Source organism: Aulostomus chinensis, chromosome 4, assembly GCF_037954235.1.
Source record: "Aulostomus chinensis isolate RoL2024-O1b breed Wild chromosome 4, RoL_Achi_v1.0, whole genome shotgun sequence".
NCBI lineage: Eukaryota > Metazoa > Chordata > Actinopteri > Syngnathiformes > Aulostomidae > Aulostomus > Aulostomus chinensis.
Window position 1 is genome coordinate 24,778,346 of NC_141323.1, and position 17,835 is coordinate 24,796,180.

The window sequence follows — 17,835 nt, forward strand, 5'->3', positions numbered from 1 at the left end:
GAGGAAGGGGAGGACATTGGGTGAGAGTGAGAGTCAGAGGCTGATAGAGAGGAGGGGGGAGGCCGGTGGAGACAAACCACAATCATGAGACGTTTATCAGCAGACGTGCAACATTTAGAGAGACGACCTGATAGAAACCTGTTTTTGCTCTTAACTTGCTTTTGCTGGTCCACAATGTTGGAGAGAAGAGAGAGAAATCCACAACACTGGACCGGGTTGATACCAGCGGAACCAGAGCTCCGCTCCTCCAACCTAAAATTAACTTGAGGTCACTCGGTGCATTTTGCTGCTTCCTAACTTGATCTTTTGAAACACATCAGCTTCATCAGGAGAGTGAACAAGAAATGAAATGGTCTCCCTACAAGAGTCACCTTCAAGCTGCTGAGGCAACATGGCTGCTGATCTCTGGTCCTTTTGCTTGAAGCACCGTTGCTTCCTTGACTGGCTGTTTTACTGCACTCCTGGACTTTGTCTGATAGAACAGAAATATTCAGCCCCCTTTTCCATCATTGAAGCGCTCCTGTTAAAGTTCAACAAAAATACAAAGGACAACAGTGAAACAAAAACACTGATAAAGAAGAAGGTTTACTCTTTTTGAATTTGTGTCCCATCCTATGAATCCAAGTCATTGTCAAACTGGCATTTTCATTGACTGATGGTTTTAATTACTGTTATTTTGTATTTTCATATCTGCTTTGATGATCAAGTTGAACATTGTAGCAGACTTAAAAATATGAATCAAGGTACTACAGCATTACATCACATTACATTAGACAGTAACAAAGTTATCAAACCAAATATTACAATATTGACAACTCCAGTTTTTCAGAGGGAACTCTGAAGTATTCAGTCTTGTAAAGTAAATCCCCAAAGTTCTAGAATGTAAAACTGCTGACATCATCATCTCCAGGTTTTTCAATCTACTTTTAAGACAAAGTGATGAGGTTTGTGTGAGTGGAGATGGTGTTGAATGATCTAAAGGAGACAAATCTAGAAACAGACATGTTTGTGAAACTCCATTTTTATGGCTGCGTCCATTTTGTTATTTTTCCACAAAGTAGCTCAAATCATTGAGATTTCATTTTCAGTCTTTCAAGTAACCTGTATTTAATAACTGAACATGTTACAGAAATGTGACCCAACTCTGTCACTGCAGTCCAGATTTCATTAACATGTCAAGTTAAGCTGCATCAGAGAAAATGTGTTTCTGACTGTTTGTTAACAGCAAAGCTTCATAATGACTCCTGCCTTCATCACCTACGTCTGGATTGGCCTCCAGGAGTTCAAGGAGGACGTCTTCCTCCACTGCTGCCTCAGTCTCATCAAAAATGTCAAGTTCAGCTGCGCTGGGAATCCACAACTGTTTTTTTTAACTACAGAAAGAAAGCATTTAACAAGATAAAGCTGGATTAAGTTTAAAAATGTTTCAAATGAAGAACTGCTTCAGCAGCTTTTAATGTTCACAGTTACATCATGAATTTGTATCTTGTCCATTACCAATATTAGTGGATAATAAAAAACTTTCTCATTCAAGTTGAAACCTGCAAGAGGCAGCAGACAAGGTCAAATTAATTTGATACATCAAACTAAACAACAATATGGGGCATACTGCCCTCTACTGACTCAAGCTGATAATGCCACTATGAACTCTCAGGAAAAGAGAAGCACAAATTAAACAAAATAATACAGGACATTCACCCCCCCCCCCCCCGCCCAAAAAAAAAGAAATTCAACAAAAAATGTCCTCAAAGAGTGAAGTTTCATCAAACCTTGTGTCTGTATGTTGTGATAGTATTTTATACACAAAATGAGAGTAAACTCACCTCCATGTTTGATGCAGTACAGAAAAAGAACATAGTTCCCTTCATTCTCCTGCCATTAAAGTTCATAAACTAGCAAGAATGTCAGGTAGCATTAGCATTAACTTCAGCTAAAGTCGACCAGCTTCAGGTGCCTTTATCAATCGCCTTACTCGCTACTTAAGGCTTTATACGCGGCGTATATAAAGTTTTAGAACCTGTAGAAGTTCATATACTTCGTTTTTTTTCTTTTTAAACCGAATATTCCAGGCACTGCGTTTTCCTCTGGACACCGCGAATCTTAGAGAACAGCGCGTGGAGATGGAGAGTGGAACTCAGCCCAGAGTTCCTGCGCGTGACTGCTGAAATAGCCCCGCCCCCTGAGCTGCACTGAGGCGGTAGAACAACACCCGAATTAACACCATGGAACTACAAACCATTTAAACCTGCTTTGAAGTCATTCAAAAAGACATTTCTGACCCTTGACGTCACGCAGCCCCCCCTCCACGTCCAAATCTCATCAAACTAGTCTCAGTCGTTTGGGCTGTCAAAAGAAACGTTGGGGCGACTTTGTTTTTAAAGTTATTCTATATTTGAAAAGATATTTATATTTTTACGAAAGACAGTACTGAAACTTGAACTTACCTTGTTTCATGATATGAACTTCATTGTAAACAGCTGAGTGATGGCTTCATATTTAATAGAAGTAACCAATGTTTAATATCATTTATTGTGAAGCAATGAGTGAAAGTGGAGTGTTGACATTGTCTGACAGGAATCTTTATGAGATCCTTGTTTCTGTGGGGAACATATAGTAGGAGGTACGTAAACAGTCTGCACTGTCTGTCAACTGTTGAGAAAGTAGTGCTTTATTACTCCTGGTGCTCTGCAACAAACCTCATCTGTCAGAGGTGAGACACCAGCACCCAATATTACACATTTCTTTGGTAAAGCACAAGATTGAACGTTAAATGCTTAAAATAGAACAATGTCTGAAACTGTCATTCACCTTAAATGTGGGCATCATTATAACCATATACAGGACACAGAGCATGGAAGAAAAGATGAGGACAAGTATCTGCTACAGTCAGTGGGAATTCATCAGGAATAAATTTGTTTTCAGATAAAACAAGGACAACAGCTGTTATGATGATGGTCACATGATTTAAAAGATTAAAAACAACTCTCTGTATCAAGGTGAGATAGAGTTACATAAATGAATAGAACATTACTCACTGACTGAAAATTGAAAAAGCACCAGACTTTGGTCCAGAGCTTGGTTCTAACGTTACTTGACAGAACTTTTTTCTACTTTTTTTTCTTCTTGCAATCAACACTGCCCAGAGTTGATTTGAGGAAATAACACTCACACATTTGATGAAGTTTGGTCAGACGGTGCAGACACACTTGACACCCAGAGAGGTGAGCAGGTTTTGGACCAAGTTGAAACTTGTAAAGTATTTGAGACAGAAAATGAAAGAAAGCTGTAGCTGTGTTCTGGTTCTGCGTGTGAACACTTCGGCCCCTAAAGGTAGCGTCTGCTCCTGCTGACTCAGGGCAACATTGAAGAATGTGGATGCCCCTGATAGAGGAGCAGGTCATGATGATGCCAGATGAACTTGCTGAGCAGAACAGTTGCCAGTCCCACTTGTCTGGCTTGTTGGCAGTGGATTGGTGGAGAGAGCAGCCCTGGTTCTTCAATGAGCAACCATGACCTCATGCACACTGAGCTGATAAGCTGATGGTATCTGATGGTATCTGATGGTATCTGATGGTATCTGGTGGTATCTGATGGTATCTGGTGGTATCTGATGGTATCTGGTGTTATCTGGTGGTATCTGATGGTATCTGGTGGTATCTGGTGGTATCTGATGGTATCTGGTGGTATCTGATGGTATCTGATGGTATCTGGTGGTATCTGATGGTATCTGATGGTATCTGGTGGTATCTGGTGGTATCTGATGGTATCTGATGGTATCTGGTGGTATCTGATGGTATCTGGTGGTATCTGATGGTATCTGGTGGTATCTGATGGTATCTGATGGTATCTGGTGGTATCTGGTGGTATCTGGTGGTATCTGGTGGCATCTGATGGTATCTGATGGTATCTGGTGGTATCTGATGGTATCTGGTGGTATCTGATGGTATCTGATGGTATCTGGTGGTATCTGATGGTATCTGGTGGTATCTGATGGTATCTGATGGTATCTGGTGGTATCTGATGGTATCTGGTGGTATCTGATGGTATCTGATGCTGACTACTTCATTGACATGTGGTCAAAATGTCTTGTGTTTCCTGAAATTAACTGAGTGCTGCTCAGTAAAGTTGACATGACTTGAGATTCTATTCCTGCTTGGTCCATTTCAACATTCTTATCCTTCCTAGCATTGGAGATAAAGTATCAGTCAGGGCTGTACTTGATTAGTACTGCATATAGTACACATCAGTCACGGCCATTACAAAGTGGAATGGAAGTTGAAGTACTGTTTACCAGCAAGCTGAAAACTGTTGTGGTATTTGACAATTCTATTGTTTCTGAATGAAAATCACGTGAAGGAGAATCATTGAGACATCCTAAAAATGGCTGAGGTCTGCTGAGCTGCAGCAGGTCTGAGCTGCTTTTGATGCTCAATTAGGGGTTCAGTCTCTTACTCAAGGACACTTTGACATGGTCACCGGGGGAAATGAGGATCAAACCAGCCACCCTTTGGTTGCCAGACGGCCATGCTACTCCTGAGTCATGTGACCTGGATAAGATGGTGAACTACAGCTGATCGCCATGCTCGCAAACCCCCTTTTGTTTGGTTTGGTTGTTGTTTAGTGACTGTGGATGAACACACAGGAGAAGTTGTGCATAAATTTGTGTTCCCTGTTCACTTGAATATATGCAGGAGTATGAGGTGGAAATAATACTTGTGGGAGAATGAGAGTTAAGTCTCATCGCTATGACCTGTGCTGACACTTCAACATGTCAACCCCCATAACAAAGATGGCAGTCATCTGGGAAAGCAAGTACACCACACATACACATGGTAAAGAGACGCCACACACAGGCAGCCAAGGTCCAAGATAAGTGTAATCGGGGAATGTCCCATTCCTTTCTGGTCCTTGAAGATAGTGTGAAGGCCATCACATCACACAAACAAACACACACACACACACACACACACACACACACACACACACACAGCCTGAATACAGTATAAAAAGGTATGTCATATTCTGTATCAGTGGGAGGACATCTTTAACTGCACTGCTAGGAGGGATCGTCGCTAAGAATAAAGAGATCCCCCATCTGGCACCTGAGACTCAGTCCTCTGATTCCTCTCATCCACCATTTTCCACCACGACATGCTGTTTATTTTTGTTATTTTTGCAGAACTGTTTCCACTCCCTTACAGGTAAAGAAAATGGATGGCTGGATGGAAGTCCCCCAACTGTGGCTGTTCTGAAACTCTTCTCCTCAATCACTCCTGAGTTGACACTCTGAGATGGGAAACTCTGAGTATCTGGTTCCAGAACAGCTGATCTGAGTTGCTTCAATCAACTGTGAGTACGTTCACCTTGAGTTGCACACGTGCACAACCACGACAAAATGCCATCATCAATGGAGCCCCGATACCACGAGTCACCATGACAGCCAAGAACAAAATAACAAGTTATTTCATGACAGTGGAGTTGGAGCACCACTGCAGCAGCGAAGGAGAGAGAATCGGCATGGGAGAAAGGAGCTACCTGAGTCAAGGCAGAAGTTTGAATGTACTTTTCCATTGATTTAACATTTAGCTGTAAGAGGTTGTAGCTTACACTTGTAGATATTAATAGGAATAAAATCTGATTTTCATTCTGGTGCCATCCAACGGGGGAGGAGTGGACTGGGGAGAAGTTAAAATGAAACATAAAAACACCTTTCAATAGGTAAGCTGTATTTTGCTGGGCAATGATTGTACCTCAATTTGATTTTATTTTTTTAAAGATACTTAAGCGATGAAGTAAATATGAATTCAGTGGCTACTTCAAGTACTGATTTAAACCCCTAAAAAATGTTGTTTTAACATCACTTGATACCCACTTAGTAGATTGTACATCATACAATGTTGACACATTTTTATTGACGTCATATAAAAAGTGACAATGTGTAAACGAACAAAACAAAATCTACTAACATAACAAAAGATTAGCATTTGAGGCCTGTGTGAATGAGATTACACGGTAAAGCGCTTTGAGTGCAGATAAGGTAGAAAAATAAAATTGAGTCCATTTACCATGAAGTTGATCTGGTTGGGCACTGGTATTTTTTCTTACTGCAGCTCAGGAGTGATTCAGGAGAAGAGTTTCAGAACAGCCAAGGTTGGAGACTGGAATTTTAACTCACATAGAGTTTATTCGCTCTTTTCTGAGAGTTGATCTTTTAACTCTTATCAGGAGTTAAAACTGAACATGTACAGGAATTAAAAAATGACTCCCATTCAGAGTACAATTAACTCTTATATTTAGTTACATTTATGTTAACTCTTTTTCAGTGTTAACAGTCAACTATTAATATGTGTTGTATTTTACACTCATGGAGTTAATATTTCAAGACACTAAAATGTTTTTTTTAGGTAAAATAAATATGAAATACACCAAATAAATTACTTTAATGCCTCTCTTTATTTAAAACATTGAGACATTAGGTCAGCAACACTTCGCTGCATGAATACATACTTGTGAACCAAGTTATATTTTGGTAAAATCATTTATCTAACAATGAGCTTTGTTCAACAACATCGTTCTTCAAGTAGAAAATAAGGTAAAACCTCAAATCAAAAGACACTTATAATGGCAGCTTAACAGTTGCAAAACGGTGTTATAAAATGTAAGTCAAATAAAAAACAAAATGTTACACAAAAACATATTTCAATTTTTCAACAAATAATCTCAACTAGATTTCTACAAATTCTTTGGAGAAAATCCATCCAGTGCAAACTTTGTCAAAAACCTTGACATATTGAACACATTTAACAAATGTGACTTCCTTGTAATGCAGGATTGCAGACATAATGTAAACAGTTCAACTCATCATTAAGCTCAACACGTGTACATACAAGTCAAGATCAATTCCACTCAGTTTCCTTTATCAAACATTTTGACACTTCAAATAATACAACTCTCTGACACAACATAAAAACATGAATCACACCCACAGGACATTTGGCCATCAAAAGCTTTGAAGTGTCTTCAGGCCCTTCTTTCCAGAACCAGAATCTTATTTGGGTTGATTTCATTTACTTGGAAAGCAAGAAAATGGTCATGGAAACAAGTTTCATGTTCCATCAGAACAAAAAACACTTCACCTTTATCCAAGATAATAGTGGTTATTTTGCTGAACAAAGGCGTGTTTTCATCAGTGCCTATGCAAACAAAAAGGCCAACATGATATTCAACTCCATCACACTTTACCCAGTTTGTCAGGTTGACAATGGACTGTGGGTCAGTGTGAAGGTATGCAGATACATCTTGATGTTTCAAGTAAACACATTTTGATTGGACCAGACTTGACTGCTTTTAAGGCCAAGCATTCCCAATGATAGGCTACAGCAAACTGATGTTTTCTTGCAAGGGAGACAGTCAAATTCTTGAAGTTCTTATCACAGTCCTTGAAAAATGTATGTTTAGCTTTGAATCTCATTGTCCAGATATGAGTAAGTGGTCCTATTTTTCGGAAGCACCGAGGACAGCGGACCATGAAATGGTGTTTTGGGATCAAGGTTTTTGATGAGTAAAGTTCTTTGAAGAGTTGGTGATGTTCGATAATAAGATGCTTTAGATACACACTCATCCCTTCAGTGATCGAGTATGAAAACACAACGTCAATAATGTTCAGCAACAAAAGCATCAAATGCCAGTGCAAATCATCCTCTGGTACCAGGTCACCAAATATTAAGGGTATGTTTGTGATCAAACACAGAGTTTGGGATGTGTTTAATCCGAGTCCATGTCCCACACAGTCAAGCTTAACATTGGTTGGCTTGTTTTTCTTTTCCAAATAGCCATACTTGAAAGCATAGATCCTCTTCAACAGGCTTTCTTTAGTGATGAAATGTTTCATCAGGTATTCAAAAAGTAACCTGGCCTCATATTGACCAACCCCCTCCAAAATGTCATGCATGATGTCAACAGCATAATTTTCTGAAATACTGCAAAGTGTTCAGAATGCTGTTCCGCTTAATGCCAAATAAGGAGGTTATTGTTGGATCATTTTCCAAAGCAGTAAAATGTTGGTCATTCAAAACTGCAGATCTTAAAGTCAAACACGGGTCATCTTCTGAGAAAACTGACTTTTGACAAATCCACAGAAATGATTTGCACTAAATGACTCCATGAATCCAAGAATGCTGTGCATACCCACGTTATCACCAGTCATTTGTGCAAGAGTGCCACGAACACAGACTTCAGAAAATGGAACAGCAACTCCAGCTGTTTCTAATATTTTCAGGTCTCTTACTAAGGGTTTCAATATTTCATCAATACCATATTTCTTAGCATCTTGTGCATGGAACAATGATACCAGATGAATGTTCATCAAGGCTGAATTCACCCTGGGTGGAAGATTCCTTAAAATGAAGTAAAGACAGACAACTTTATGGATACCTTTTTTTGAACCTGGCGGATTTGCGCACTCCAATTCATCAAAGTACAACTGGAGAGCAAACTTTTCACTTGAAAACAGGGGATGATTTGTGAAGTAGCTTCCATCACACAAGTCCTCATATTTGTCACAGCTAGTAGATTTTTGCATCAATTCACAAATACTTTCATTTGTGAAAATGAACTGCAGTGTTTTAACTATTGAATACAGATCAATTTGTCAATGATTGGAACTTGCTCCTAGTTTCCAGTTTTGGTGTTTCGTCTGGTATCAAATCTTACACCTAGGCGCTTTTCAACTGCTTGCATGATATCCCATTTTTCTGTGAAATATTTTTCCAACTTGCTATTTGAATTTAAATGGCTGAAAGGATTGTCTGTGTGTTTAAACAACTCTTCAATGGCCGATCTGGCGGGATTGGTGGCTGGTATGAAGTTCAGCACTTGTTCCTGTATATTAGTTTGCAAGTCTCCAACAAGTCTCCAAGTTCTCAATGGTAGAAAGTACGACAGTATTTGGTACACCACTTCCTAAAAGTTTGGCAATAATTGATGCACACATGTCCTTGCTGCTTAGTGGCACTGAGGAGCCTTCTTCAATATTTTGGTGTTGTGATGAAGCAGAGGGGGTTTCATCATTGAAGCACTTCAAATTATCGTGCTCTTCAGTGTCATGGCTGACAGGGGTCTGATCTGTCAGACACGGACTGTCAAATGGTGCATGTATCTTGATGAGGTGCCTTCTAAATCCAGAATAACTTGAGAACTGCAAGCAGCATCCTATTTGACCACATTTTCATCTTAAATTTTTCCCTGGATACATTCCATGAATTAGTTTGAGGTGCCTGAGCAAGAGCAGAGCTGGACCAAAGGATGACGCACAGAGGAAACATCTCAGCATTTTAGCGACTGCTTGTTCAACAACTTTGCTCTTAACTCTTTGACTCTTGGAGTTTCTTCTGTTGTGTCAATGTCAATGTTGTACAGTGTAGTCTGCAAAAATGTGTACAGGCTGGAGAGAGCATCATCATATTTCAGACTGAAAACAAAATGAGACTTGAACGGCTCATCAAATGCACCCAAAGATGTACTTGACTGACATGGAAGAAGCTTTCCATCCAAGACTATGTAGAAGCTGAAAACCTGTGCTCGTGAGGTTCCTCTGGCCAAAAGATATGGCTGGGGGTTTCGCTCTGTGGTAAGGTGGCCCTCCAAGCTCTGGCACGCCTGAAACACAATGAGAAGCACTGTCACATAAGCAGTTAACTAGAAAAAAATGTTACAAAATACTGGAAAAGATCACGTGGCTTTTACAAACCTTCTGAAATAGAACTAAATGATCTGCAGCCTCTGCAACACTGATCTTTTTTGGCCGCTTACGTCCAGCTGGTTGAGGTGTAAGCAGATGCAGCAAGACAAGAAGGGAGGCCATGTCACTGTCCCACTCTGCAGACAAAAATCAACATATATTTTACCTAAGAATATCTTTCTCTACATTTTAAAAGAAAAACAGGCGACAGTAATAATCAGATGTACTCCCATTTGCTTAAAAATGTATGCTAACTTATGATATCGCAAACAAACCCTTAACAACATACGACCTGGCTCATCATCAGCAGTGTCAGACTCTTCATTTAGGGCAGAGTTGAGGTGTTTTTTCAGAAGAGGTGTCTGTCTCAGGCTCCTGGCCTCTCGGACGATCTTGTCTTTAAAGCAGGTGGTCCACTTTTCCAGGAACCTGGATGAAATCTCTCATCCAAACATCAGCAAGAAATCCTGCAAAATCTAATGTAAAGCGGAGGGAACAACCATTACAATCATATCAATTGAATAAAATTTATTTTAAGAAATATTATTCAAATCGTATTTGTTTCCTACCAGTCCTTTAGTGTCCAAGAAACGAGGGAACATTTGGAGAATGTCTGCTGACTGCTGTGGATCATGGATCATCTGTTGGCGATAGAGGAATGTTTCTCTCATCTTCTGGAAGACTAAGTCACAGTCAGTTGTGTGGTGAAGATGAGACATTGCTTCCGTGCAGCCATCTCCTGATTGCTGGTCATCAATGGGACCAACTGTCCTTGACGATGTGGGACCTCCTTTACGCATCACTTTGTTGTGGGAAGTTGATGCAGTTTTAGACTGACGTTGAACTGTCTTCACCCTCCACTCAAGAAAACCTGTGTTGCTCTGGATGTCATAGAAATGTTCCTGAAATAATATCTGTGGTTAGAGTTCTGACATTTTAAAGTTTCAAAGGAAAGCAAATGGTGAAATTCTGAAAAAGATCAGGATTTCACACTGTATTTACAATGCAAACTCACATATCCCTTTTTTGAGTATGGATCCTTCAAAGATGGGAAGAGTGACACAATCCCAAGAGCATGAAACTCCTTGGTTGTTTTGGCTACTGCTCTCCTAAAATACATAAATATTGTTTGTGAAAAGATTCTTTCCTTCACTGAAAAGGGGGGGGGGGGGGGGGGGCGACACTTCTTCTGCCACTAGATGGCAGTACCTGTGACCAAATCACAACTGAAGCACTGAAGCGCTTCCTATGTACTTTTCCTGAATTAGGTCGAAATTCTTGCTTGTGTTGTATGTCGCTTTGGACAAAAGCTTCTGCTAAATGAAATTGTAGAATTGTAGAATTGAAAAAAAGAACATTTAGGTACCAGCATCAAGCTTCTTACCCTTCCTTTTCACGCATGTGAGCCACAATGATGTTCACCATTAATGGGCGAGTTGAATCTTTCAAACTCCCCGTGTCTTCATACTCCTGAATCACGGTCATCCCTGCTGGCTTTGAGCTCGGAATCTGCTCCACCACCTAATTGGAATAGATTTTTAAAAAGATCATAAGAATTAGCGACCAAAAGTACTGATCATTTCTTCAGGAAACATCAATCTGTCACAAAAAAATATCATTTAGGATGAGGCTTTCAAGATCTGTAGCCCCTGAGTTTAATCTGCATCCTAAGTTACGCTAACCAACTAGCAAACTGTCAAGTATGTAAATCACTACACTTACACTTCTTGCACGGGTGCTGTCCATATCAGGGTGAGCAAGTTGATATCCAGCATCACTTGTGTCGCTTCTTGGGCTGCTTAAGCTTGTGATGGACAGTGTATCTGTTAGACTGGAGGAGGAGGATCCTTCACACTCTTACCACTGGTGTTCTCCATTAGCTTAGTCTGCATTTAATCACATTATTTAGCACGACTAGCCGACCGTGTTTTCACCATTTGATTCACAATTACAGTACGTCACGGTCGCGTTGCTTGTCAAAGCTTTTCGTGGTAAATGTGAAGCGTTAATGTTACCTGTCAGGTTCCTCTCGTGAAGGCCCCGGTGTCCTGTCACGCAGCCTTCGAGCCGCGGCGTGTCCAGTCCGATGTTGTGACAGAAGTTCGTCTAAAAACGACACGCGCAGGAAATAAAAAATAAACAACCGAACGTGAAGCTAGCAAAACTACTTTTTAACGACACCAGACGGAATGACATGAGCCAGTGTTCATTTAATACGTGAAATATGAGCACGACTGGAAGAAGCTCGCTTACCCAGTTGCCTCACTGATGACGTTCTGCAAGAGTTGGAAAATTGAAGTTCTTCCTTACAAGTCACTTAGTCCTGGCCAGTATTCAGTTTGATAGTACATAAATCGAAACATATCAACATTAAGAACGGTTTAAGAGGTACAATTGCTCACGTACCTGTCTCTGTATAAGTAGGAGCGAGAGAAACGTTGAATGAACTCTGGGGTGGAGGTGATTCACTGCCCTGAACACCCAGTGAATGTACGACTTTTCCCACACTGCTTAAGAGTATCAGTTAACACGAGCTGGAGTCTCAATGTGGGAATAAACTCCAAAATTTTTACTCCTTCACTGCTTTGTGTCAAACTCCAGATTTTTTCACTCAGAAATTTGCTGTGCATGCAGCCCCCTTGAAACATTACTATTTATGTCTTTAATGCACCAAAACCTTTATTTTTCTGGGGTTTTGAGTGGTTCTGGGTCATGAATCAAAATTTAAATTGGACAAAAATGTCATGCAGGGTCACTGGGGCCGCACGTTTCATGTTCTTGTAGGAATTTTTCAACAAGTCATCATTAATCAATCAGAAGGACCCACAGAGTATATGTATTGCGCTGTTCAAAATCTGGAGAGGACACCTTCCAGTTGGTTGAAAAGAATTTATTCAGATTAACAGGAAAGAATACAGAGCTCTGGAGATCGTCTTCCCCTATGCTGGAGTCAGCATACTCAGATGCGTCGTCCCTGGCGTTGGGGCAAGAAGTCCAACGATCTAACTACCTTCTCCAGTTTTTATGTGTTACAGGGAGGTGCTTATGTGATCGCTTCTGCGTGCAAGTGTGTATTTTTGATCTTCATGTGTGTTGCAGGATCTTCTGTCTGACCCCATGCCAGTCCCTTCTGGTCCATCGTGGCCATGTTGTTGCAGCTGTGAAGATTAAAACCTCTTTCCGATTTACGGCCATGCTCTTATCTTTCACGGCCTCATCCCACCATGGAAATTCTTGTGGACTCTGTTCTGACTTAATTGGCTTGAGGGAGTGATGCTAGCATGAGCTACACTCCCACTATTCCCTGTTGTGACCTTTTCACCTGTCCACTGTAAACAGTCTGGTCTGTGCTTCACTGCTGATAGTAAGTGTTTTTCTGTTGTCTTATATCTTGGAATGTCGATCTGTGTTGTCTCCAGTATTTATAAGTTCCTTCCTCGAGTCACAATGGCACCAACTAATCCTGGTGCTTTGGAGATTTGTGGGACCCCTCTGTAAAACACCTTTTACTACTTCCAGATGTTCAAGAGGTCAAATAAGGTGACTTGCAGCTAAGTCATCGATTCTGCCTGGGATGCATAAGCAGGAGATCCCGGTACCGCTACTAACACTAAAGAAGTACATTGATGAACTAAATACAGTGTTGGAACCTTTCCTACCTCTTTGGGAACTGCCACAGAAACATCTTTATTACAACTGCCTTGTGTGTCCTACACTCTATTTTAAGTGAATGTATGTATAAATTTAACTACAGTTTAAGCAAATATATATAAATTTGTCTACATTCTCAACAGATTAAAAGTGTAGAGTGTGTGACATGTGGTGTGTTTGTCAGGAGCTTTCAAGACCAAAGTTGTTGACACACAAAAGAAAGAAATATGTCAAAGTTTGTTCATTCTTATGAGATAAACTGAAAATTGGTTGCAGAGTGACGACAAAAATGGAGAAATCCTCCTCTTCATTACTCAGTCAAAACCACTGACACACACACACACACACACACACACACACACACACACACACACAAATAGTTTGTGTGTGTGAGAATATAAAAAAAATCTACTGTGCGTCAATGAAGATAAATTGTTGAATATCAATCCTCTACTCATGCTCATGGGAGTGTAGTTGTTGTGGCCGAGTGGTTAAGGCGATGGACTAGAAATCCATTGGGGTCTCCCCGCGCAGGTTCGAGTCCTGCCAACAACGTTAAACTGCTGTTCCAGAGGAAACAACATCTGCTCCTACTGTAGGTCCATGTGTCAAAGGTTTTCTTTCAAGGGCTGAAGCAGCTGATGATGAGGGAGAGAGAGAGGATTGGTAGCATGTTGTCTTGTCTCAACCATTCTGGTGTTGACCAAAATCTTTGTTGATACTCCAGTGGTGGTGAAGGTGATGGAAATGTTCCAAGTGGGACGGTTCCATGTTCCAAGTGGGACGGTTCCATGTTCAACCAGTTTCATCTGGAACTGAGGTGGAGCTTAGGGTTAAGTAGGAATTGGTTTGGTTTAGTCCCTGGGAATGTCAGTTGTGTGTGTGTGTGTGTGTGTGTGTGTGTGTGTGTGTGTGTGTGTGTGTGTGTGTGTGTGTGTGTGTGTGTGTGTGTGTGTGTGTTTACATGCAGACTTTCCCTTGTGACAGCTGATTTGGTTTGGAATCCATCTTAGTCAGGACATTTTGAGAAATTCTATCATGTCGTTGTAGTTATTTTGATTGACAACACTGGAAAAAAAATCATCTCCCCTCCAAAAACCCTCGTCTTCAACTTTGTACCCAAGTTGTCTCCTCATCAGGCACCACAGGATCCAGTAGGTTCAGTTAAAACAAGTCATTAGAGATTTAAAAAACATTTTGTCCATTTGACATCAGGACTGATCCCAGATCATCTCAATGAGCTCATCCCTGCACCAGAGTACCGCCCAAGTTCATCAAGGACAGTAAACACGAGCAGGTCTAGATTCACCTCCATCTTTGGAGGTTGTTGAATTTCCTCCTGAGGACCGTCAGGCTGTTTCCTTACTTTGCTGTGACACAACAGCAGACAGCAACAAGGACTGCTGCAGTGCACTTGGTAAAATCACCATCTGTAGACTGGACCAATATGCTGATGTGATCCTTTGATTAGTTTAGAATCAGTCAGAGATCAAAGACTGAAGCAGGAGATCAATGCACAGAATTCAGAGATCAATGCACAGAATTCAGAGATCAAAGACAGAATTCAGAGATCAAAGACTCCTGGAGCATTGCCCTCTCTTGTCTTTGGTCCTGGATGTTACTGAATGTTTTACACATTTCTTTTGAAGAAAAAACTTGCATGACATTTCAAGGAGTTTTTCCTGCCAATACAGGACAACACCCACTCACAAACCAGTGCTGGACAAGTTCCTTCAAAGCTGTAATGCCTTATTTCTTACTTGTTACTGTCATTTTAAAATAATTGGTTCCATCACGATTGTGTCTGCCAGTTCTTGGTGACTGTACAGGAGGTCTGTGGACCGCAGGGCCACAACAAGCCCATTTCCTCAACTCTCCATTTAGTACAGAGGTCCCCAAGTATGGACCAGTGAGAATAAATGTGATAGTGGAGAAGTCTGTTTGTTCTTCAACTGGTCCAACTTGATGGTGAGTCTCCCTTTATCAAGGATTACTGAATGCTTGTGTTATTTATGGCATTGTTAACACTTTATAAACCCTTCATTCAGAGCTGTAAAGAACCTTTAACCTCATATCCCAGACATCAAAGTGGGCCACTAACTGGTGAGAGGAAGCTATGCTATGCTGCTACATTCTGAAGAGGTAAAGTAGCAGGTTCTGAGAGTGATGGCTAACCTGGATGTGTTCATCTCCTACTTTAATATCAGCGTCCCAACTTGGAGCTCTGACCACCTCCAGCTTTTTGTTCCTGTTTCTGCTTCAGTCAACAGGGAACTCAAACCTGCAATAGAATCATCAACAACAATGGAATAGAAAACAGAGGAAGAAAAAATATCATAAACTTACAAAGCTGAGAAATGTTCATGAAGAATAAATGCACACATTATGATTGAGGCCAGAAAGTAAAACTCCACACCAAATGTATTTTGACATGTAGGGATAATGAACTTGAATGTGTTGAAATAGCAGATAAATGAATCCACTATCACACAACAAGATGATGACCCACTATCACCAGATGGCGTCACAGATCCTGATGCTCTGAGCAGGAAACACCGAGCAAAACATGACTAAAAAGCTCCTGCTGTTCCCTCCATGAAAAACTGTGGCACTGATGAGAAGAAGGATCCCAGCGTCCTCTGAGGATCCATCGCCGCACCACTCGGTAGAAGGATGATCGGGTCGGCACCAGGAGAAACCCTTGTGTCTCCGATGCAGGGAAGATGGAGCACTGAAGAGGCCACATTGTGGCGTCCTAAAGAGGACATTTGGTGGAGCCTGAGACAGCAAACATCATGCCGCCCTTCATCAGAAGAACCACAGCACTTCAGTCACGTGACTGAAGTCATCCATTCATGTCAGTGATGTCACTTGGCAGGACTGTCATTGTCGTCTCATTCTAGAAAAGAATCCAGACTCCACATGTGGCTCCCATGATAACTGATGGACCTCTGGTTGGAGGCTGGACGATGATGTTTGGTCTGGGGGGGTTAAGATTGTGGGGGCTGTTTCAGTTCTAGTGCTGAAGGCTTTCACCATGACAGTCAGACTCTCATCTGTCCTTCATGTTCCCTCAAATGTGCCGTGTGGACCTCACACTCTGAAATTTAGCCTGAAAACTCTTCATGAAAAGCAGGTGACTCAGAGTCTCTGTGGCGCAATCGGTCAGTGCGTTCGGTGGTTAACAGAGAGGCTGGTGGTTCGAGCCCACCCAGGGACGATGAACAGGCTCTATTGGTTCTTAGGACTCTGTTGATCAGCTGCTGAGTTGCTACTTGATGTCAACTTTGGTCTGTTTCATCCTGAGTAGTTTGATCATAGCAGAGTCGTTGCATCATTGATCTGAATGTGGACGGACAGATTGACCCTCCACAGCAGACGCATGTGACAGATCTCTTGATGAGACACTTTGTGGTAAAGCCAGATTCTGCCAGTCCCACTGACATATTTCAATCACACATGTTCAGAGATGTTTTGTTTTCCTGAATACATTTATTATTTTCTGATCACCTTGTGGATTTTTCATCATTCTCCTCATTACCATACTTTAGGTTGCAGTATGTACACCTTAGTTAGCCTTGGGTTTCAGAAATCATACAGCATACAAATAATAGCAGGTTGAAACATATTTATTTAAAAGAATTTAACATGGTTACACACACACACACACACACACACACACACACACACACACACACACACACAGCCTGTCTTTGGTATAAAATGGTCTGTCAGGTTCTCTCACATTGCACAACAACAAAACAAACAAAGACGGCCATGTCCAGTGTGGTCCTGGATATGACGACTGGACTGCAGGGTCCCAGTATCACTGTGACAATTCTTTTACCAGCTATGACCTTGGACAAGAACTTCTCAGGAGGAAACTTATCATGGTGGCACAGTGAAGAAAACTAGACCTGAGCTGCCTGCTGAAATCTTGCAGGTGAAGGACAGAGCTCCACCTCTTTGACAGACACCACCACTGTTGGCTCATGTTGTCAAAAAATGAAGTGTGTCAGTTTTTGACACACACACACATCTAAACACACACACATACACATGCATGTTCTTACACACAGAGACTTTTCCTCTGTTTTTGTTTTTTACTGGTTTTGAACCAGTAGTTGGTTTCTGTTGGTTTGATTTGCTTGACTGGTTGTTGTTTGTTTGACCTTGCAAATCCATATTTTGGGTTCTGGCTTGTTCTGCTTTTCATTTTGTGTTTGTATTAAAGTTCTGTTGCTGAAAAAGAGACTTTTTTTCCTTTTTGTTGAGGTAAATATATGAGGGTTGAAACTGACCCATAACACCATGGATGTTACAATAGTTAATAATATTAAAATGAAGAATAAATCAAACCAATCCATGTCATAGATGTGTTCTAACACCCCTCAGTAATGGTCAGGAAACACAACAACCTTTTGTTTATTTCTATGATTTTCTTG

General features: G+C 41.0%; 1 long non-coding RNA gene and 1 other non-coding gene across 2 annotated transcripts; one reads left to right on the top strand and one right to left on the bottom strand.

The window, feature by feature from the left end:
- Positions 1-410: 410 nt before the first annotated feature.
- On the bottom strand, positions 411-1,537 carry LOC147264012 (uncharacterized). Its single transcript, XR_015112647.1, has 3 exons — positions 1,498-1,537; positions 1,262-1,373; positions 411-520 (listed from the first exon to the last, which is right to left on the bottom strand). It is a non-coding gene; the product is annotated as an uncharacterized LOC147264012 (long non-coding RNA).
- A 12,326-nt stretch (positions 1,538-13,863) lies between these two features.
- Positions 13,864-13,945, top strand: trnas-aga (transfer RNA serine (anticodon AGA)). The gene has a single exon. It is a non-coding gene; the product is annotated as a tRNA-Ser (tRNA).
- The last annotated feature ends 3,890 nt before the right edge of the window (positions 13,946-17,835 follow it).